At 50.7% G+C, this 22,945-nt stretch overlaps 1 long non-coding RNA gene across 1 annotated transcript in view; it reads right to left on the reverse strand.

Moving 5' to 3' along the window:
• The window catches only part of LOC116278682 (uncharacterized), a 35,105-nt gene extending 12,433 nt beyond the window's left edge, over nucleotides 1-22,672 (reverse strand). Inside the window, exon 1 of the long non-coding RNA XR_012077690.1 lies at nucleotides 20,811-22,672. This is a non-coding gene — a long non-coding RNA (uncharacterized lncRNA). The remainder of the gene's footprint in view (nucleotides 1-20,810) is intronic.
• Between the last annotated feature and the right edge of the window lie 273 nt (nucleotides 22,673-22,945).

A 22,945-nucleotide genomic window follows, 5' to 3' on the forward strand; every position in this document is an offset into this window, starting at 1 on the left:
TGTTTCTTATCTGCAAAGTAATGTCACTTATGGCTTTGCTATTTATAGTCAATGTAGTGTTAGACCATTTTATGCCCCTGATGCCTCTGTGGCCAGCCCATTAGCTGTGATTATGGACCAAAGGGGAGACAGCCACTGAAAGCCTGGAGAGAGAAGGCTTTGGAGTGTTACAGCGTCTCCACCCATGAAAACCCATGCCGGGTACACATTCCACCCCGACTTTCTCCCCAGCTCAGGTGAGTAATAAGACACCAGCTGATGCTGCCCATTCGGGGTCCACCTGTGTCAGGACTGAGCATCCTCCGGAAAGCATGATGGGTCCGGACAGCATGATGATATTAAATGTTAAAAACAAAACAAAAGGTAAGGGGCCGCCTCCCGCTCTGGTGCAGTCCCTGGCCCAGCAGGGCTCAGGCAGGTGAAGGAACATGGATGGACCAGACGCGCAGGCAAGTCCCCCATCGGGAGGCCGGCCCCGGCTCAGCCGTTCATTCATTATTTGCCAGGCGTTGCCCACACTATTCTCTTTGAACAGGGTGTCAGTGGAGAGGGCTGAGTCCACCGGGGTCTCCCTCCTCTGCTCTGTCCCTGCAGTGAGAGGTTTCTCCACCAACTTCAAAGGCAGCCCCCACGGTGGGACCAGGGCCCCTCCTGGCTGGCCCCCGCTCCTCCCATACCAAGCTTCTGGCTCGACGCCTCTGCTCAGGCCTTGCAGCCTCCCCATCGCCCTAGGTGGGGACAGCACTGAGGAGCAGAACCCAGAACCCCTGGCTACCCTCGGGAGAGGGGCAGGAGAAGCTAGCAGCCTGTTGGTAGCACTGAGGAAATCCTCTCCAAGGTGCTGGACACCAGGGGACAGCTGTGGGACTTCAAAGCCACGCCTGGCACCTTCCCAAGGCCCTTGGAGGCCACAGCCCTAGGAGCAATGCATTTATTCGGCAAGTAGTGCCTATAGTGGGTAGAAGTGTCTCCAAAAAGCTACATTCAAGTCCCAGCCCCCGTAACTGTGAACGTGACTTTACTTGGAAATGGTATTTGCAGATGTGATCGATTCACATGAGGTTGTACCGGACTAGGGTGGACCCTAGTGCAACGGCTGGTCTCCCAACACGAAGAGGCACAAGGGACACACAGACACATACCACGTGATGGCTGGAAATACAGCCTCATGATGACAGATGCAGAGATTGGAGTGATGCAGGCCTACAAGCCAGAAGTTGCCAAAAGCTGGGAGAAGAGCCTGGAACAGCTTCTCCCCGAACCTCTGGGAGGAAGCAACCCTGCCGACACCTTGATCTCAGATTGGGGGCCTTCAGAGGTCGAAGAGAATAACTTTCCTGGTGTTTTAAGCCACCCTGTTGCTGGTACTCTGAAAACTAACACAGGGACCAAGGACGGCGGTGGGCGGGTGTCAGGGCAAGACGTCTGCTGGGAGCGAAACGGTGAGCCTCCTGCAGCGGCCACGGCTGTCCCTGGGGGCTTCCGCTCAGAGGCAGAAGGAAGTCTGAGAGTCTGGGTGTCAGAACACAGGGGGTCAAAGCATAGTTCTTGCAGGTTAAAGACAAACCACGCACATTGCCTGCTGTGAACGTGTATTTATGTTGTTGTGTTTTATGCCTTGTTCTGGACACTTGTGTGCACCGTGCCATTAATTTTCCTTTGATGTTTTGAAAAGAACAATTTTTGTGTTTCTCTCGGCTGAGCATTACCAGCCACGGCGCATTCAACACATCCGGCCATGCACAGTTCCAAAGCATGGAATCTGGCTGAGTTTCACTGCGCCCTTCCCTCCGCCCCAGCGGCCGGGACTACGAACCACTCCTCACCGCTGTGGACCGTCCTGCAGTTCACCGTGTGTTTTCACACACTGTAGGAGTCAGGATGCCTTTGGACACAAGGCATAGGAACCAACTAAACGCGGCTCAGGAATGAAGCCCTGACTGTTCCCCATGAAAGGAGGCAGGTGGAGAGCCGATCTAGAGGCAGAGGAGTCGGGCCCTTCCGTTCAGCACCCTCAGACAGCAAGTCCACGCTGGGCTCCCTGCACCCAGGAATGGCAGCTATGAAGAGAGGGAGGGGAAGAGACGGTGCAGTGACTGTCACAGACACACCTCATTTTAGCTTAGAGATCATCATTTCACAATAAGTACCAAACTATAGCATATTAAGTACAATTCAGGGAAATAAAGCAGAGAATTCTTGTGGATAATATCATCATCATAGTAAAACAGAACTATTATAAATACAGATGCAGAAATAACTCATCATTATCAAAATTACCTTAAAAAAAATAAGCCAGCATGGCTTCTGGTGCAGGGTTCAAGGGAGCCTCCTGTTAGTGACTGGTATCCCCCTCTGCCCCACCCATGACCTGAGGGAACAGGTGCACAGACTGAAAAGCGCGGAGCAACGTGCTAAGTCAGCAGCGATGAACACTAACTCAAACTGTTTTGGCACCACTTAAAAAAAGAGATCTGTAGTACTTCCCTTCTTACAAAAATCACAAATGCTATGAACTCTTAAACCTCTAAACCAAATGTGATGTTTCAGAGGTCTGACACTCACAGGAACATTTTAATTAAAAAGCAAGCTGGTGGGAAGGCTTGTAAAATTCTGTGAAGTTATAAAAAAATAGTTTTGAACATGTAGGGACCTTGTGGGGGCAGGAAAGAGGGGGGTCTGCAGTACTAATAGCTCTATTCCATTTTAATATTTTTGAATGTAGAGGTGTTTTTTAATCCCGTTCCAGAGAAAGCAAGATTTATCGCTGATTATGTAGTGGTAACAAATGGTGAGGGAAGCGCTGTAAACACTATTCTAGCGTGCATTTTTTTTTTCGGTGATATCTTCCCGCTTCTGATTGAAAATAGGAATAAATTAAATACAATCGCATGGGACTGCTTTATGCTTAGTCAAGAGCACTGGGGGTGATGTCGGTCCTGAAACACACCTATTTTCAAAGGGGGATGCTCGGGCGCGTGTTCATTTCCTAAGTATCCTCCTTGCCAAGCTTATTGTGAGGGTAATTTCTCAGTTCAGAACGAGAATTAACACGTATTCCTTGAGAGTTTCAGTTATTTGGCTAAGAAATGGCTCCCTTTAGAATGAATGCTCTTTATTCAACCTTTCAATGTCAGTTATCATTTTTAAAGCAGTTTGACCTGGAAGCATGCAGCTAAAATTGTGGGGACTGTTAATGACAGTTTTATTGGGCACTATGCTTATGGTTCACATTTTGAGGTCTGTATGTAATTGATCTTTCTCCCCTACATGAGAAACACAGCAATAAGCTGGTTGCAGCACCACATTACAGATAGAGAGAAATAATAATGATGTCACCTTGAGATTCAAAGATCGTGGAATAGTAATAGTCTCCTAGCTCATTTCTCCCAACTGTGATGACCTCTCCAGTACTAAATCTTAACAGTCTCAGCATTATTTTTGAATTATTCATGCCAGCCTTTTCCCTCACTACAAAATCAAGGGGAACGAATGCACCGTGCTCGGTCAGCTCCACAGGTATTTTGGTAAAAATATAAAATGTTACTTGGTATCACAAAAAAAGGGGGAGGGGGTAGCAGGGTACACGCGGCATGCTTGCCTTGAACAGAAACACACAAACAAAACACACCAAAAAATCATTTATGAAGAGAAGGAGCAAGTGCGTATTCCCACCGATTCTGAACCGACTATTGGCTAATCGCGTTTGGGTTACCTGGAGGGTGAGAGGTCTACAGCTAGAAATAAAAAGTGCGTAATGAGAGTCATTTCTATCGCCAGTCCACCCCCCAAATTACACTAATAAGTATGGGACGGCAAGAAATATGCGTGCTCTCTATCCTGGGCTAGTTCTAGCCAGCGTTAAACGTGAAGCTTTTGCTTTTGAAATGTCAAATCAGCGTCTATTTCTTATTTTAATTCAAATTATGCAGAGACAGCAGCTCGCCAGCTCGCCAGCTCTCCCGGTTTAGCCAGCCGGGAGGACGTGGGGAGGCTGGTTAGGTTCCAGTGATGATTCTCACAAAAAGCGCACGTGGGAGTAAAATAAAATGCATGTACATGTAAACCCAGGCAGGTACCCTGATCCATCTGTAGCTCTTGACCTTTAAGTTCATGATGAAAAACAAATGTCAAGCTTTCAGAAGACAGGAGGACCCCCGGCTTGGCCGGGCGGTGTCCGCCGTCGCGCAAGCTGTATTAATTCAGTACGGCATCAATAACCTTGAAATCGGGATTTTGCACGAAAAACCCAGGTTTATGTTTATTCAGAAACCAAAAGGGGGAAAAAAGGCAACTTTATTTAAAGGAGCCCTCGGTGGTGAGGGGGTGAGCGCTGCTCACCTCTCCAGATTTTTGGAGCTGCTCTCTGGCTTCCATGGCAACAGATACTTAAGAGGATGAGGACCCGGAGATGTTCCTTAAAGAGCCTTTTCATTTTGCATATAATTCTAATTACAGATGCGGTTTGCTCATCCGGTTAAGTGGACCACACCTGGAGCAAAAGCCTGGTCAGTGACCCGTCTGCCTCCCCGGGCGCTGCAGACCCTCAGGGTGAGGTGAAGCCCTCTTCTGCGAGGCGGCAGGAGCTTACGTCTCATTAGCAAAATGCATTTTCTTCCAGATGAGGGAAGAAATCGCAATTGTTCGCTGTCCTCGCTGGACTCCAGACAGGCCGTTCTGCAGGATGAGGCAGCAGTGACTCTGCCACAGAGCAGGCTGCACGTGGCTCCCGCGCGGACGAGACGGCCCACGGCCGGGTGAAGGAGAACCTCACCTGCATGATCTTCAAGGACGGAAACACCTTCAGTGTAGATCTCATGTTAAGTGTGTTCTGCAATATTCTGATCCTCTCAAGCTTAGCGCCACAGTCAGTTATTGGCAAAGTAACTAGTATCTTATCTTTTCCTCTGCTATCAACTTCTCAGTCAAAGAAAAGAAAAGAGAAGGGAAGGGAAGGGAAGGAAAAGAAAAGAAGGGAAGGGAAGGGAAGGGAAAGAGAAGGGAAGGGAAAGGGAAGGGAAGGGGAAGGGAAAGGGAAAGGGAAGGGGAAGGGAAAGGGAAAAAAAGAAAAGAAAAGGAAAGAACAGAACAAGTTTCCCTCCTCTCTCCCAGGAGGAACAGCCAGGCCAACCCGAGTGAGGGCTTCCCTGCTCAGGGAAAAGTCACCTGTTTCTCTCCACCCTACAGATGTTGCCTGAATTCGAGCCCCACTCAATCTCTGGCTGGAAGGACCCTGTCGTGGGGGTCAGAGGCTCGCCCCCAAGGAGAGATGAAAGGGTTTTGTTCACCGGAGCTGAAGAAGGGGGCGGGGCTGGACCTGGGCTCCTTGTTCCCCTGGGCCTGGGGAAGGAGATGGGGGGTTGGGATGGGCCCTGGCTCTGCTCTGGCTGGGAAGGTCCTTCTTCCAAATTCTGGTCTCTACCCCAAGTGATCTGGCAAGCAAGTTTAAGGGTCTTCTTCCCCTGGCTGTTCCATTGCCCGAGGCCAGGGGCTCTCTGCTGCTTAGCAGCGTAACTCTCCATTCTGGGACCTGATATGGAAGCCCCTCCAGGCAGGCAGGACAGAAAGGGCACCAGCCTGATGATCAACCAGGTGCCCACCTGGGCTCTGTCCTGGCAACCTGCAAAGCCCAAGTCAAGACTTTCGTGTTCTCTGCATCTTCCAGTCTCTCCTCGCTCCACAGGGGCTGGGCCAGCCCAGGGCTTTGCAAACAACGCTCCACACAGCCCCAGAAGCCCTCGGACCCATGTCTTCAGTAACCAGCCCAGCGATGCCTGTGTCTGCCGACACACTGGGCTTCGCTCTGTCTGGAGACAGGGTTCTTCTGCTCCCAGGACTGCTGGAGCCCACTGGGCTAAGGGACCCCACAGCCCACCTTTAGTCCCTTCTACCCGCATGGACCTCAGTTCCCCACTGAAGAGCCCTCTTCTGCTCACTTTCACTCCTTCAATAAACACTTTCTAGGCATCAGCATTCGCCAGGACACCCCAGTGACTAAAGCGGACAGAAACCTTTGCCCTCCTGAAGAGTCTCTTTAAGGGGGAATGATCAGAAAGCACAGGTCAGGACTAAGTCAACTGCAGAGCCGTTGAGAAGGTGAAAGCAGCTAAGGGGAGGGATCAGGGCAGGTTTCAGCGGTGGTTCAGGAAGAGGCAGACAGAGAGCAGAGTGCGCAGCTGAGCGCAGGGCACCAGGCAGAGCCTCCGGAAGACGGAAGATGGTGGTACTTGACCTGAGACTTGAAGGGGGTGGGCGTTGACCGAGGTGCTGGAGGGAGGAGCCGAGGCTGGAGCCCTGAGGCAGTCTGGGGGAGCGAGGGGCTGTGATCAGGGTGTGGGAGGGTAGAGGCAGGTGGGGTGGGAGGGGAAGGGGAGGAGCGGGTGAGTAGGGGAGCACAGAGAGGCCAGGGGTGACACAGCTGGCTCTGGCTGCCCTGCAGACTAGAGTGAGGCTGTGAGGCCGGTTCCCTGCGACAGACAGAGGAGACAGGATGGGCTGACTCGGGGTGTACCTGAAGCTCCGGCTAACAGGTGCACCTGCCATACCAGGTGAGAGGACTCCAGGGTGGGGGGTGGGGACTCCCAGATACCTGCCCTGACCTCCTGCAGACAGCTCTGCCCTCAGCTGGGCCCAGAGCCAGGGTACAATCGGAGGGCCCCAGGCCCTATGTCTAAGCATTAGGAAATCTAAATCAAGCTAGAGGACTGTTAAATCCTTCCTTCCCTTCTGCTTTCATGATGATGGAGCAGAAAAATAGGTGACAAGCTATGGCTTTTGCGTGGCTGAAAGTTGGCAACAAGTCACTGACTGAACTGAATACTCACTGCACACGTCTGGGGGTCCTATTTATCGGCCAGCAATGTTTGGATAAGTGAAAAAATAAAGACATCTGTAACTCGTAAATTAGCATGGACTTTTCCCATAAAACGGACTTCTCTTGCCTCATTTCAGGATAATCATTAAGTTGTATGATCAAGATTTTCACACAATTTGTCTTCTAGTACCAGTAACAATATAAAGAACCCAAAACTAAATTGTACTCAAGTGTATGAAATTTGAATGTACTTTTTGTCAAAAATGTAAATTTTGAGTGTAAAAATAAATAAATTTAAATTATTTTTCATAGTTTCAAAAACTATTTTGCTTCTAAAATTCAAAATTAGCTATTAAATTTAAGAAGCAAAACACATTTGAATTACTGAATTAAATTTAAAGCTAAAATTTTTGTTTAAACTTTTGAAGGTTTAATGAAAACCTATGAAATACTCTGATAAAAATGTAAGTATTTGTGGTTCTCCTGGGCATTGTTCGTCCAGTTGCCACTGCAAAGAAATGACATTTCACATCACATGGGTCACATCTAGACCTACGTATGTGCAAACCTGGCTGTGGATTGTCTAATGTTGCAGTCCGCGCTCCCTGACAACCACGTACCACTGCTGGGAGTGCCATGTCATCTGGAAGTCTGGAGTCACAAACCCAACATGAAGACAGTAAGAAAGTGGACACTGGAACCACTGGGGAGTGATACTTCATTACACTAGACTCTACTGCACTTCTGCCTAAACGAAGGATTTAACAAGTTAATACAGTTGTCTCTGCTCTAACTGAAGCTCTTTGATGCTTAAATCCTCCCTGTGCTCAGAAGCAGCGCCTGTCTCCGACATCGACTGAGGTCCGCAACGCCCCTCCCTTGCAAGCAGACAATGGCTAGGACAGACAGTGTGGGGGTCCTACGTGGTGTCAGACTTGAGTGAATGGGGAGGTGGTGGTTCTGCCTGCCCGGAGCCAAACCCTGGAGCGCACGTGTTCTTGAGAAAGTGATGTGTGTGTGTCCTTGCGCCCATGCACGCCTAGTGTGGCGTCCTCTAACTGAGGGGCCACTGTGGTATCCCTCCGGCCCAGGTCTGCAGGCAGCATCACTTGATGGACAGACTTGCCGTCGTCTGAAACGGGGAAGCTGTGGGTGAGGCAGTTTGGGCTGGGGGTAGGAGGGTGTCAAGGTCAGGAATTTGGGTTTGAAAATGTTGAGTCTGAGATGTCTTTTGGATATCCAGAGGAGGGTGCGGGCAGCTATGTGAATTAGTCTAGATTTTGCGAGAGAGACAGAGGCTGAGCGGGATCAGTGAGCCATTCACATATGGGGGGCCTGTGATGCCCTGTGACTGGAAGGGCCCAGCTTGGGAGAGAGGACGACACAGAGGAGAGTCCCAGGACCGAATCCTGGGGCCGTGACATCTTAGCTGGGGACAACACACAACAGGATGGTCATCATTAGTAACAAAACAGAAACAACCAGTGTTGGTGAGGATGTGGAGAAACTGGGACCCTTACGCACGGTTGGTCAGAAGGTAAAATGGAGCAGCTGCAACGGAAAATAGTATGGTGCTTGCTCAAAAGATTACAAATAGAACTGCCATATGATCCAGCAATCCCACTCCCAAAAGAACTAAAAGCAGCAACTCAAAGAGAGATTTCTGCACCCAAGTTCACAGCAGCATTATTCACAATAGCCAAAAAGTGGAAACCACCCCATGTCCATCAGCAGATGAATGAATTAACAGACGTGGCAAATACATACCGTGGAATATTATTCAACCTTAAACAGGAGGGAAATTCTGACACAGGCTGCAAGGTGGATGAGCCTCAAGGACACACGCACGACGTGGAACGTCAGTTACAAGAGGACAAGGGCTGTGCCACTCTGCACCAGTGAGACGCAGGCATCAGCCACGTTTCCAAAGTCCACATTATGCCCCTTTGCTCTCATGAAAGCCCGGCACTGACGCCTGTTTCCGCTAACCTACGGGAACCCAAAGGAAATTTTCACTTCTACGAAAACAGACGGAAAGTAAGATCAGCGTTCGCTGTGTGTTTTGCAGCAGCCGTGGCAGGGGAAGCGCGGCCTGAGCGGCGGGAGGGGCCCCACCCAGCCCCTTCCCCGCGAGCCACACCCACATCGCAGCATCCCGCCACCAGAGCTCTCAGCTGTGTCTGTGAGCACCTCCATTTGTTTCGTGCATCCCTCAGCAAGGCGTGTCCCAAGGTGGCTGCTTCTTCACTTCACGCTATCTCGGCTTATGAAAGATTCCACAGGAATGCTCTGCTTTCGGATGGCGGGGGAAACCTGCACTTAAGCCAGGCAGGCTCACAGAGACAGAAAGCAGATCGGTGGTTGCAGGGGCTGCAGGCGGGGAAATGGGGAGTTTTTGTTAAACGGGGACAGAGTTTCAGTTCTGCAGGATGGAGAGCGCTCTGGAGAAGGAAGGTGGAGCCAGGTGCAGGGAACTGTGCGCTACTGAATACCGCCCAACCGTCCCCTGAAATCTGGTTCAAATGGCAAATTTTATGTTTTGTATATTTAACCAAAAATTTTAAAATTAAAAAAAAACAGAGAAACTATTTTAAAAAAAAGAGTTGGGGACAAGATGACATTAACAGGGACAGAGGAGGGACCAGTGGTGCCCCGTAGGTCCTGGGCCAGTCTGGTTGCCAAGGGTCTGCAGTAGGACCATGGTCTGTCCAGTTCAGAACGTCTCGTGGGGTGGCAGGCAGAGGCCTTCACATTGTCACAGAATGTGATGATGTTTCCTTCCTCCTCTTCTAGGCTTGTCCCACGTACTGCTGGTCGCTCTCTTTCTTGAGATCGCTCCCCGTTTTGGCTCTGAGGTCACTGACCCTTGCACTCCAATCGCCTCATCAGACGGTGGACCTAGCATACCTCAACTGGTGTCCTTTCTTCACCCCACTGCCTTGTTATTTCAACACTTGTGTCCAAATCATTCTGAACCTCATTCTCTTGTGTCACTGTAAGGTTTCAGTTCGCCTCCCCCTTGCCAGCCAATGGCTTTTCCCAAATGAGTGACAAAGGAACGGAAGGAGTTGATGATGAAGAAGGGAGGGTCTTCTCATGTCTTGCACCTCCCAAGTCTGCTTCCACCATCACTTCACCCACAGTGGGTGCTTGATACGTAGAAGAAAGGGAGGAGGAAAGACCAGAAGGACACCGGGGAAGAGGACCAGAGTGCTGGTCAGGAGATGTGGGCTCTCACTCAGAAGTAAGAGGCGTGGCGAGTATTAAGAGGTTAACACGCCACCCACTGCAATAACTGACCAGTAGCTCTTAATTTAAGACCATGTGGATGCAAGGAATTCAAGTGCCTTCTGTCACTCTTCAGGGAGTGTCAGTGAATAGACTTGTGACCTCTGTGTACCCAAGGGGACCTCTTTAGGAAATAGCCCAAGATCTGAGTTTCCACACAAGGTCTCAGGTTGTGTGGTCTGAGCTACTGATGATGGTGAATTCAAATAGCCAACACACTTGTTTAAATACCGGCTTGTGATGGTTACTATTGTTATGTCCACTTAACTGGCCCATGGGTGCCCAGATGTTTGGTTAAATATTATTCTGGGTGTGTCTGTGCAGGTGTTTCTGGATGAGAGCAGCATTTGAATCTGTAGATTGGGTAAGGTAGACTGTCCTCCCCTTTGTGGGTAGAACTCAAGCAACTTATTGAAGGTCTGAATAGAACAAAAGGCTGAGTCAGGGAGGGCTCGCGCTCTGCCTGGCTGTCCGAGCTGGGGCCCCGGGCTGCGTCTGCCATTGGGCTCAGAGTCAGGCTGGAGCTACACCAGCTTGCCACCTGCAGACTTGGGACTTCCTCAGCCTTTGCAGTCTCATGAACCAGTTTTATACACACACACAGCACAACTGTAACTAGTGGAGTGTTTGTTACTGTTACTTATTAATTTTCCAGTGATCATAGCAGTAGGATTTTGACTGAGAAAAAGACAGGCGTCCTCAGTGATGGCGCTCTGACACGTTTTAAGCTGAAGAGCTGCCCGCGCCCACTTCGCTGTGTGAGCGTTCCACGCTCGCTGCCCGGGGACTTTTATCGACGTGGTCAAGGTGGTGTCAGGCTGGCAGAGCAAAATCATTGCTATTTGACTTTCAACTGTGAAATTTTGCAGTAATATTATGAGTTGCTCCCCTTCACAATTGTCTGGCTTACAGACTCCTGGGAAGGTGAGAATGATTTAGAGTTTATGGGGAGCAGAGCAGCTTACTCGTAAAAACGGGGCTGCTGTGAAGGCCGGGGGCGGGGGGCGCCGACAGACTGTGCTCTCTTCTCCCGCTCTGATTTTCCTTATTTTCAGCCTCACATCTTTTTTTTTTTTTTAATAATTTGCTTTGAGTTTTTGCACATCGACAGAATCCATTTGAAACCTTGATGGTTGGAGAATGGAAATGATTTTATGGTTGGGAAAGATTGTCCACAGATTTTTTTTTTTTAAAGCAGTGGTTTCTGATTCTGCATTCAGGAAACGCCGCGGTCGCCATACTAAGAAGCCTGCCCAGGTCCGGAGGAATCAGATGAAGTCAAAACGTGGGGCCCAGCAGCGGTAAGCGTGTCTCTGTGACACTGGCAGCAGCTTAGCGAGGTCTTCCTAAGGAATTCTTCCCCTTACACAGCAGATTTTAGTCTGCATTGGAGTTTTAGGCAGTGAAGTGACAGAGTTCCCATAAAAGTCCTCCCCACTGTCTGAGGCGGCTGCCATCAATATGGAGTCTTGGTTTCAGAAAAATTTTTTTAATATAAAAATGAATTAGGGCCAACAGTCACTGTATTCCTACAGCTATTGTATACATACTTCCCCCATAGATTTGATAAGAGGAAAAATCTTTTTGAAACACCAGCCATTCTTCCAGGCCTTTCCCCTGAAGGCTTTCCTTGCTCATTGGATTGAGCTGCTGTTGTCCCTGCCCTATTTTGGAGAGCCAGCCCCGTCCTAGGTGGGGTATGCGGCTGAGCAGCCAGGAACTCTAGGCTTATCTCCACCTCCTCATCTGTCTCAGGAACCTACGCTGGCTCCCCCGACCACGGTGTCCAGCCCAAGGCTTGCTTGACCCCTGATCCTACACACCCCCTCCCCCGCCGCACTCCCTTCCGGGAATTTCATTCCAGATGGGTCTTCCCTCTCCATGCACCCCTGGCCCCAGCCCAGTCCCCTCTTTGCTCTGTTCTGAGTCCTGACCCCATCAGGAGGACCTCTGGGACCATCTCAATCCATGGAGTCTAATTCTCTGTTCTTCAGTAGCATTAGTTCGAAATTGGTTCATGGGTCCATTTGTTCATTGGTTTGTTCATCCATCAAATGTTTATTCAGCCCCTCAGGCATCAGCACTGTTCTAGGTGTCCAGGATATACAGGTGAACAAGTCACAGCCTTGTGCTTTCAGAAGACACTGTCCCATTCGCACCAGGTGAGAGGGAGGACGGGCAGACACCGTCGTGGCAACGGGTTGTCTGGCTTTGGGCTTTGGCGGGAGCCCTGAGTCCTTTGCAGATGCCTGGGAGGTAAATGTGCAGGAAAAGTCTAAAGCCAGGTTGGGCTGGGCCCGGATCCTTGGCCACACTGAGGTTTTGGCAGACTGACCTTGGCCGCAGGGACGTGGGAAGCTGGCAGCAGAGACAGGTAGAGCCTCCCGCCGTTACCCAGGTGTGAGATGGTTCAGAGTCAGATGAAGGCCCTGGTGGGCGGACTGGAGAAAAGAGCAGACCTAGGACTTTGTGTACGTATCTGGGGAGACACCACGGCTGGCAGCAGAACAGGAGAGGAGTGGCTTTCTATCAGAGACAGTGTTTTCAATTCTGTCTAAAAATGAACATGACCATTATCCATCTACTTGTTCTTTTATGTCATCAACTAATTAACTCCAACTGTTGATCACCACCTGGTATGTGTCTGGGCCAGAGGGCCACGTATCAGAAAGACCAGTCCTGCTCTTGGCGAGCCTACAGTCTAACTGCAGAAATGACCGCGTCGCAGCTGCATGTCTGCAAAGAGAAGCGCTGCCACGTGCCGAGGCTCAGGGGGCGCCAGGCGCTGGGGCTGCCGGTGACCTTTCACAAAGCCCTGGCGCTCCAGGGTAAGGGCAGTTCTGGTGAGATGCAAAGCAGGCCACTGGCTACCAGGCCTGGAGTCAGGAGACAGGGGAAAACTGGCTCCTGAAGTTATTATGAGAACATTCGATGACTGATAGGAAGGCATTCTGAAGAGCTGTGTGATCTTCCCCAAGGATGCCAGTGATTTAAGTCCCCGGCACGGTTAGGGGCTCCGGTGTCGGCATTTCCACTCACATGATCATGCTCCCTTGCAAACCTCCGGGGGTCAGGTAACAGTATCTCCATTCCACAGACGGTAAGACCGAGGCTTCGTGCGGGTCGGGGGCTAGCAGAGCAGGCGGAGTAGGACATGCTGGAGCTGGGATGAACCCAGACCCCTCTCTGGAGCTCCTCCGGGGGTGGGACGCTGCCACTTTTGTCCTCTTGTAACCGCCAAAACAAACCCAGGAATTTCATTATTTAAAGGTTATCGTTGGCTCCTTAACAAACGCTAGTGGAAGTTTCTGTTGGCAGAGTTTGGCTTAAAGGAAGCTGCAGTTCGCCAGCTCCAATCACTGGACAAAGAATTCAGGGGCAGCCTGAAGACACTGGGTGCAGCCATGGACCCTGGAGGGGATGGAGGGAGCACACCTAGAAAACTGGTGTTTGGTTGCTAATTAAAGAAAAAAATTTTAATCTTATTACTAAAGTATCTTTTGAATTAGACATTCAAATAATCGTACTTACTGCTTAAGGATCATTCTGCTGAAGAACGAAGTAAAATGTGGGCACAGGAACATTTCGTGAAAGCATAATCGTTAAACTGCATCAGACTACGTGCCAATTATTTTCATTTCTATGTTATTAAAAGTTGAGAGATAAAATAAAAAAGAATTTAAAATGAATTCCCCAACTTTCAGTTTCCAAAATGAGATTTACAAGTTATATGTTGGTAAATATGTACCTTGCGGTGGTGATTAGATCATCTTGATTTCTGGGGACATCACTGAGAAACATCGCATTTGTCAAAACTCCCAGTTTTTAACACCTTTGTGGGTTGCGGGCCCCCTGATTGTTCCGCATTCTCCCCGCTCCCCTGTCTCTGTGCTGATGCTCCATCACACCCAGTGGCACGGAAACCCAGAGCCTGTTTCTGTCATTCTCCGGGCATTTCTGCCTCCCTCGGAGCACCCACTTTTTCTTCTGTGCACACGATGCCATCCATCAAATCTCTAAACAGCTTCTTGCTCTGCCTTCTAATGCCGAGCATGGTGCTTTGTTTTGCACAGCAGTCCAGTGTCAGAGAACAGTTAGTGATGTCAGTGTGCGGGTACCATTTCTGAAGCATCTCTGTTACTGAGAATCTTCGAGGTAACATGACAAAAGTGCACACCGGGCCTTATCTTGAGAAGCTGCAGAAAGAGGACTGGCCTTTTGATAAATGCTTTCTGGTAGCTGTCTTTAAGGAGCTAATGTTTCAAACTTAGAGAGAGAGAGAAATAGAAAGAGAGATTTCTAATTTTTCAGGTAACTAATGACTTAAACGGAGGAAACAGATAATTTAATAAATCAATTTTGGCACATGGTGAACCACATCTGCCCGGTTCTGGTGTCAAGTCAGCTTCCCTCTGATTCGCAGCAGAGGAGTTTTCGTTTGGAGGACTGGATTATTTTTGAATTCTACTTATTATACTAAATTGAATATCATATTATGAAATCCATTTCAACTTTTATGGACGGCCCGCCTCCTCCAGGGGCTTCTTTAGGCATTTGGTTTATTGGGGAAGAGTCATTTATTCCCTGCAACGATGCCCTCGGTGCTGGCACATTACAGCAAAGAAAATAAGCCACAAGATTCAACTTCTCATTGCGGAATGGTATCAGCTTACATGATTTTCTTAAAATAATGAAAACTGTTGGAATATGACATTCTAGGGAAGGAGAGAAGGTCCGTGCATAGCTAATCAAAGTGTTATCATCCCAGAAACATACTCGTAATGTGACCTTTGTCAGCTGCCTCACGGTGAAGAAATCCTTTCAAAAAAGCAGAAGTTTCCAAGGAAGCATCATAGGCTGGAAGAAATCCTCAGAAAAGAGATTGCATTTTCAACAAGAGAGCCTCCCACAGCCAAGGCTGCACTCAGGGGAGCACCGTGACCCTCTCGCCGTTGTCTTAAACTGTCCAAGTTTGACTCCTTTTGGATTTTTGAACAATTCAAAAAAGATACTTTCATAAACAGTTTCGTAAACGACAGCGTCTCTAATTCCTTGGCTTTTGAACAGTGAGCTGAGCGTTGCACAGGGGCCGATGGAGAATTTCTCCCGAAGCCATAAAGCAATCTAGGAGGTAAGCTGCCAAGCTGTTAACACAGAGAATGGAAATGGAAATTCTCCAGGATTCTCCTGGACCCTCCTCCTCCACTCTGTTCGGCCTGAGGCTTGCCGACTGGCGCCATGTATCTTGATGTTCGTATCCCATTTCAGAAATGTTCTGACGTTATCTATTTGGGAGTTTGAAAAATAGTATAAACCCCCCAATGCATTTGAGCACACATTTCAGCACAGCAATCGCAATACCCATTTGCACTGACGCACGATGCAGGCTCGAACCCAATTCCAGCAGCTTCATTTCTAAGTCGATGGAAATCCGGAAATCTTTTCGGTGGCTAACAAGGTACAAAGAGCCTGGCTCCCTCCTTCCTGAATGTCACCCCACCCCTGTCATGAGCCCTCCCTGGTGCTCAGCAAGCAGAAGGCTGGGGCTGGAGAATACGTATGAAAGAACAAATAATCAGGAAAGATGAGCTGGGAAAGAAGTTTTACATCGCAGAACTGAAAGGAAATGAAACAGTGAGGATTTGAAAAATGCGATGTAGTAGAGGTTTGTCCATTAAAAGTGACTGCACGTCTCTGAAAGAGAGCAGAAATAAAATGGCTGGAATGTGTTTACTTCTTGAGAGAGTCAGGCTCAATTCACAAATGGCAAAGCTCACTGAATCCAAAGTGACCTTTCACGTTAGAGCTAGCTGTGGACGCCCCAGGATGGGGCAACAGGAGGGCTGCGAGACGAATGGCCCCCAAATCGCCTCTCCTTTCATATTTAGACTTCTTCCAGTTTATGTATATCACACAGGCCCGGGTAGATGCCAAAGCGAACACTTTCCAGTTACTATTTCTAGCTTGTTAATAATCAAGTTACACTTCTCCAATCATCGACATTCTCAAATGCTACAAATGAAAATCAAATTTGCAAGGGGCAACACACTCAGGGAAGTCGTGTCTGCTGCTCCTTTCTCAGCCCGAGAAAGACAAGTTTTTAATCAGCAGTCAACTCTGCAGTCTTTGGAGCTGGTTTAAACTAAGTCGGCAACTCTGATTCTTTTATTTGAAGAACAAATAGCAGGATAAAACTGCTAAGCCCTAGAAATACACCATCATAACTTGCCACCAAAAGATTCTAAATTCCTCAATTCAAAATGCTAACAGAGTCTTTTCTCTGTGTGTCTCTCTCTTCCGCTCTCACCCTCCTCTCTCTTTCCTCTTCCTTTTCCCCTCCCCCACCCCAATCCTATACTCTTAGGAAATGGGGCCACCCTTAGAACAGTGACCCCTGGGGATCAGTAACTCTGGGAAGTCCCAGCTCTGCCACTTCACAGCTGGGTAGCTTTGGATGAGGAGCTTGACCGCTCTAATCCTCACCTTCCTCGCTATAAAGCAGGTGCAGTGACACTCATCTCACACACCTGAGAGGTTTTTTTAAAAGGATGACACACGCAAGAACAGGCAGCACCATGACTGGGGGATACTTGTAATGCTGAAGACGCTTGGTTCCAAGTGACAAAAATGCAAGTCGAACTTGTTTATTCAAACAAAAGAATTCACTGCCACACAGAAATGACAAGTCCAGGGCTGGCTAGCTGCAGATCGGGCTGGGTCCTGGGGCTCAACAGTGTGGTCTGGGCCATTTCTCCTTAAGGATCCCCTCCAAGCAAAGAGCCACATGGTCCCTGCTTGGTGCCCCAGCAGGAAATAACTGAACACCTACCCAGGCAAGACCCTGACTGGTCCAGCATGATGACTGCCGGGAGATTCAGCACATACAAAGCAGACAGCAGAGCCTGAAGGAGAGAGCCAGGAATGCCCTCCCACGAAGTTCAGTGAATGCAGTTTCCATTCCTGGACCACTTCTACAAGTCAAAGACCAGGGCATGAACAGTTCTAACGCTCACTGCTGTGTGACCTTGGCAAACTACCCAACCACTCTGCTTCCCCACGTGCACAATGGCGATAAGGATATGACCCACCTTTTATGGTTATTGGGAGGATTCAAAAGAGGATGAGCATCAAGTACCCAGCTCAGGGACTGCTACTTAATAAGCCATTGATGATACTCAGCTATTATTATTGCTATATTAATTTCTCTGAGTTCAATTTAATGAATCCAATGAAGTGCTAATTAGGATGAATCCCTAAGACAGAGCAGAGGCGCAATCTGGTAATGCTTTGCTTGGCCTTGCGGGGTGGTACCCCACTCTAAGAGAGCGTCCTGGGTGGGCACCAGGTGTCTCCACTGTGGAGCCTCATGAAGCAGGTCCCCTGGCCACAGACTCTCTAGGGGGCTCCATGGCATAGCCACAGCTATTGGCAGAGACCACCTCCACTGTTGTGGGGGAGCTGGGCTCGGGGGAGCCTGGCCCCTCCCCGCCTGCTGCCCCTGCCCACCGTCCACACAGCTGGTGATGAGCAGTTCTGAAGACTGGAGAGACGGCGTGTGAGTGTGCAGTGCCGAGCCTGGCCTAGCACACAGTAGGTGGGAATCACTGTGAGCTGGGAGGGGACTGGCCTGGCGGCTCCCTGCCTCACTGTAACCCTGCCCTTCCCACCTCTGTTCTCCTGACCACACAGGTGCACGTGTCCCCTGGGATGACGCTGCCTCATTCCTTCGGCCACCATGATTGGTCCAGAGCTTGTTACAGTCACCCGTGTGGGGCCAATCAAAGCCCTTCCCTGGGACTTTCTCCAGGGGAAGCAGAGGTGGAAGGACGGAACTCTGAGGTCAAGGGTAGAGACGTGGGTCGCTCCTGGAGCTGAAGAAGAGAGGAGAGCTGGCTGGGTCCCCGCTGTCATGGAGCCCCCTTCCGCCTCTTCTCGGAGGATCGGGGGGGGGGGCTTGGCTTCCCCCATTTGCACAGAAGGAGCCCTGACAACTGGTAGGGCCCCTCCTGGGGAGGGAGCCACTCCAGCTTCACAATTCCCCTCCCTCCCCCATGAGGAATGGGGACTCTGCCCTCCCGTCCAGCGGCCTCCTGGACCGAGGAGGGCTGCTTCTCCTGTGGTGGCCGGGGAGACAGATGGGAGGGCTGCTCCCAGGACCTCACTCTCCGTCACTCCTGACTCCCCAGATTACCCTGGGTCATCCCATGCTGGCAGATGAAGGGGCCATAGGCCAGGCAGCACCTCACCATCCTCACCACCAGTTCTGCCACCCGCGTGGTCATCACGTCCCACTTCTGCCTCCTGTTACTTTGAATGAATGGCTCAGGGCGCCGGGGCTGGACCGCAGAAGCTTGCCTCGGAGGGAGACATCACTTCTTCTCCAGGTTAGTATTTTGGAGGCTGAGACAGAGGAGTGGTTGTGGCTGGCTTTCCTGTCTGAATTCTCATTTGCAGTTTCCCAGGCAGACGTGAATGGGGCCAAATCACAATCTCAGCATCAAGATCCCCACGTCTCTGGCTTTAATTTCCAGTCGCAGAAACCCAGGCATGGCTGGCTCATCCCTGAAGGACAGAGGTGGGGGCCGCCAGGTGCACACTCCCCAGCCCTTCACACCACTTACAAGAACTGCCAACAGTGCGTTACAAACAAAGCCCTTCCTAAAAATGGATCAAAAACACTTTGTAATGAGTTGAAGGAGCCACCTTCAAAAGGGCCAACATCTAACAGAGTCCTGGGTCCTGAGTGATCCGCGCTCAGCCGGCCCAAAGCAGGCTGGGAAAACTTCCCCCAAAGCGTCTCCCTGTGCAGAAGTGGTTCTCCGGGCAATCTCTGCAGACACACCTTCATCGGAAGAGCTGACTTGTATTCACCTGTTTACATATGTTTACACACATCATATACACTTCCTGGATATTCAATGATCTGAAGTTGCCACATTTTGGAAGGAACAGCTATGTATGATTTGGGGTGACCTTTGTCCACCAATCACTGGACAACTGGATCCAAATCCCACAAGAGGCAGGGTGTGCTCCCTGCGTGGGGGTTTCCCCCAGTAGGAAACGTTGCTGTTCCTGTTCTTCCGACCCGGCCTCACACCATCCCTGCAACCCCAGCGGACCCCTGGCAGTTCACCATGTCCGCTCCGGGCGGGGCTGCCCACAGCACAAGGGATCCTCACTGCAAGGAGGGGCCTTCCTTTGCATCCCCACCGCCCCAGCCACTGCTCCAGATTGCAAGCCCCATTTCCTTATCTGTCTACACCACTCCACTATGATCACCACGGAGGCTGCACCAAGTCCGATTAAATGCAGCATCTCCAGCCCCTGCCCCTAGCAGTAAGCAGGCCAGCTAAACCAGGTCTCAGTAAGTCTTGAATGGAAGTGTCCAGGCTGCCTCTGGCAGAGCCCGTCCCAGCCCAAGGTGAGCCTGAAGGGGCTTCAGGTATCAGCAGACGCACCGAGAGGCTCCTGGGCAGAAGGATGGTTTTGCCTCTTTGTAGGAAGGCAAGAGCTAAGCATGCCTAACCTTCCAGGTGGGGTTGCACCTCCCTCCCTTCCTCCACCCTGCACCCCTCCTGTCCCCTGTCCACCCCCGCAGCCCCTCCCCCTGCCCTCTCTCCTGCCCACTTGTAGACCTCCCTGCTGTGATCACAGCGCAATGGCTCCAGCTACGCTGAGAACTAGTGCAGGTCAGAGTGCAGTCAGAGACACCCAGAGCCCACCCCCCAGGTCCTGAGGGCCCCCCTTCCCTCCTGCAGCACGCTCTGTGCTCCTGCCCTCACGTGCTGGTTGGCTGCACCACCCAGGTCCAAGGTGCAGACTGGCCAGCTCTCAGCTTCAACCTTCATAGGAATACTGGGGCTGAGAAAATCAATTGTGTTAATAGGTGAAGCTCTCCACTGGAGATGCTATCCTAAAAGAAAACCACATGTAAAACACTTAAAGTGGCGAGCTCCGTAATGTTTCTTTTGTTACACGACCCGCACACGTTTGTCCGGAGTTTGGGGCTTTCAAACCACACAAGGTTTTATGTGATCGTTACAAAATCCCTTCTTTTCCCAAAGGCAGGGTAGTAAGGATTAAGTTTGACTACTGAAGACAGCTTTGTTGTAAATGGTCTCTAAGTTCACAAAAGTAAAAGCTTGGAAAGAGAGGCTTATTACACAAATTTCTTGGGTTGCAAATCACTGGAAGGAACCACGTGTCGTGTTCGCTTGTCTAACCTGGAAGTATCCATTTGTATATTTCAATAAATGATGCAAATTAATGCCATTCCCAGTGCCCACAAGAAAGCTGGTTTATCTTAAAGGACATCCAGGGAGGCCCGTGAAAAAATCAGAGTAAAGTTGAGCATACACTCCTGTGGTTTTCCCCCTCTTTTGTAAAAAGTCATTTGTGGGACTCTGTGTCCAGAGAAGAATGGGGTATGATTTATTCATCTGAAGATGGGAAACCCTAAAGGAACCTCACCCATCTGGTCCAGTGCTGTCATCCTACAGACAGACAAGTCAGGTGGACTGCACAGTGAGACTGCATCCCAAGTCTCCTGACCCACCAGGCTGGCTCCCAGATTCGGAGCCACCCTTGTGCTGCTTAACAAATGGGACGTGCAGGTAGGTGAGACGCCATAAGGGAATGAGGCATGGGGGAGCTCTGGACAACACGATTTTAGTTTTTTAAAATGACCCCCAAGAAGGAAAGAACTTACCAGCAAGTGCAGAGTGCGCGGATTTTAGTTCTGTTCATGGGACAGTCCGTGATACCACATCCTCGAGTCTCAGTCCTCAGCAGGGCCAGTCCTTGGGCAGGGGTGGTGGTCTTTGTGCTGTCCCCCTTGGCTCCAAAACCCTTATTTGGCTCTTGACCCTGGACCCCCTTGTGAAGACAGCAGCAGCTTCTGTCAGCCTCCCCAGCAGGGAGCCCCGCTGAGCTGAGCCAGGTCCATGCATCCTCTCTGGCTGCTGCACACTCCCCTCCCTCTCACCCACCCTCCCCAATGCCATGTAATCCACCGATACAGTCACCAAGCTAGCCTTTCTTTCCTGGGTTGGGAACCAGAGATGCTAACAATAGCTAGTCTCTTTTTATTAACAGCTTAGGAATTCATGTTAAAAATACTACTCAGGTAAAAATGAAAGTAGGATTTACATATTAACTGTAAAGCTACATCTTAGCACACTTGTAAACATCTTGATTCAGTTTTTGTGTTCTTTTCCCTTTTCAGCTCTGCTGGGACCCCAGTTCTGACTGCATCCTGGTAGCAACAGATCATAAGAACAGGTGGATTCTAGGCCTTGGTGTTTGTACGTGTCCTGCATGGAGTAGATTGCTGAGGTCCTCTAAGCAAACTTTCATTAACGATGTTAACCTGCTGAGTCAGATGAATCACAAATACCAACGTATGAACTTCGGCCAAATCCCAAAAGAAGAGCCGTACATCCCGGGAAGGCAAAAACTTCTTTCCCATTAATAAAGTGGGATACAGGAGGCCCCAAAGCATAGTGTAGTGGCGTAGAACACATGGGTTCGGGATGGGACCAATGAAATTGCCAGCGGGCGTGTGACCTCTCTGAAACTTCAAGGGATGACTCCACTCACTGGGGTCCTTAGCCAATCAGATTAGAAGGAACGTATATTGTTTCCCAGAGCGGCCAAAGGAAGTACCACGATTGGAGGCTTGAAACAACAGTCGTGTATGGGAGTTCACAGTTCTGGGGGCCAGAAGTCCAACATCAAGGCGTCCACAGGGCCATGCTTCACCTGGAGGCTCTACGGAAGGATGTGTTCCATGCCTCTCTTCCGGCACCAGGGGTCCCAGGGGTTCCTTGGCTTGCAGAAGCATCACTCCCCTGTTCCACTGTTGCACGTGGTTCTTCCTGTGTCTCTGTCTTCACCGTAGCCTTCTGCTTCTAAGGACACCAGTCATACTGGATTAGGAGCCCACACGAATGATCTCATTTTTACCTGGGGCCTCTGTAAAAGGATCTTATCTCCAAATAAGGTCACATTCTGAGTACTTGAGACTAGGATGTCAACACACTCTTTTGGGGGACATAATTCAACCCATAATAAAGTCCACATAACAGCAAGCAGTGCCCAGCACCTTTGCTCTTACTAAACAGCCACTGACACTGGGTGTGTCTAGGTACTGCTGACTGGGCAGCATCTGAGGGGTCCTGGATGGCGAGGGACCCGGCACCAGCACTAGAGGCTGACCCCGTTTACTGATGCATCGAATCCAGATGGTACCCAGATGAGCTCTGCACAGCCCCTGCCCTCTGGGAGCGGCCGCAGTGGACTGGCCTGTGCTCCAGGCACGCAGCCTCCCCAGAGCGGGAACCAGTAACACGGTTACTGGGTGCACCTGGCGCCGGGCCTCCGGACCCGTCCTCGCCCCACACCTGCCCTGGCGCGCGGCAGACAGCGCACATGTAGCGCTACGGCGCGGACATTTGGTAAACCGAGGCACAGAGCAGAGGCAGGAAGGGCGTGGTCCAGCTGTGCCGGTCGGGAGCGCCTGCGGAGGCAGAAGCGCCTGGCGACGAAGCCAGAGGGACCGCGGGTCAGAGGGCCAGGACGATGAGCGCCGGGCCGCGTCAGCCCGTCCGAGGCTGCGCAGAGCGGCGTCCGCCCGAGCGCCGCCGCACTGGGCATGCTCCGATCTGGGCGAGCGCGCGCCGGCCGGAGGGGGCGCCCACCCTCAGCCCCGCCCCCGCGCCCGCCGCACTCCAGGCCCCGCCCCCGCGCTCCGGCCCCGCTTCCCTCCTTCCAGGTTCCGCCCCTCACTGGGCCCCGCCCCCGAACCTAGGTCAGCCCCGGCTCTGCGCGTCCCGGCAGCGCTTC

Source organism: Vicugna pacos, chromosome 11 (assembly GCF_048564905.1).
Source record: "Vicugna pacos chromosome 11, VicPac4, whole genome shotgun sequence".
NCBI lineage: Eukaryota > Metazoa > Chordata > Mammalia > Artiodactyla > Camelidae > Vicugna > Vicugna pacos.